This window comes from Nannospalax galili, unplaced genomic scaffold, assembly GCF_000622305.1.
Source record: "Nannospalax galili isolate Female #2095 unplaced genomic scaffold, S.galili_v1.0 scaffold763, whole genome shotgun sequence".
In the NCBI taxonomy this organism is placed as follows: Eukaryota; Metazoa; Chordata; class Mammalia; order Rodentia; family Spalacidae; genus Nannospalax; species Nannospalax galili.
In genome coordinates, this window is record NW_008349451.1 from 1,458,508 (window position 1) to 1,459,192 (window position 685).

Consider the following 685-nt stretch of genomic DNA (forward strand, 5'->3'; position numbering starts at 1 on the left):
TTACTTTTTTTTTTTCCTTCTCCTTTTATTTTTTGAGTCAGGGTCTTCCTGTAGCCCCAGCTGTCCTGGAACTTACTATGTAGATCAGGCTCGCCTTGAACTCACAGAGATCCCACCTGCCTCTGCCTCCCAAGTGCTGGGACTAAAGGTGTACACCACCATACCTGACTACATTTTGTTTTTATTTTTTATTTTTTTTATTTTATGTATATGTGTGTATTGCCTGCATGTTGGTAAGTGTACCCGTGTTGTGCAATGCCCACAGAGGACAGAAGAGACCGTCAGATCCCCTGGAACTGCTGCCATGTGGGTGTTGGGATTCGAACCCAGGTCTTCTGCAAGAACAGTATGTGCTCTTAACCCCTGGGCCATCTCTCCAGCCCCAAGAGGTACTCTTAATTTGCATTGCAATAAACTAATTTGTTAAGACTCCCTCAGGATCTACCTTTTCCCAGCCCCGTTATCTCGATACACAGTAATTTTGTTTTTGTTTTTATTTTGTTATTAAATTTTATTTTTATTTTATGTGTATGAGTGTATTGCCTGTATGTATGTCAGTGTACCCATGTCCTGCAATGCCCACGGAGGACAGAAGAGGCTATTGCATCCCCCTGGAACTGAAGTTAGGACAGTTGTTAGCTGCCATGTGGGTGCTGGGATTTGAACCTGGGTCTTCTGCAAGAAC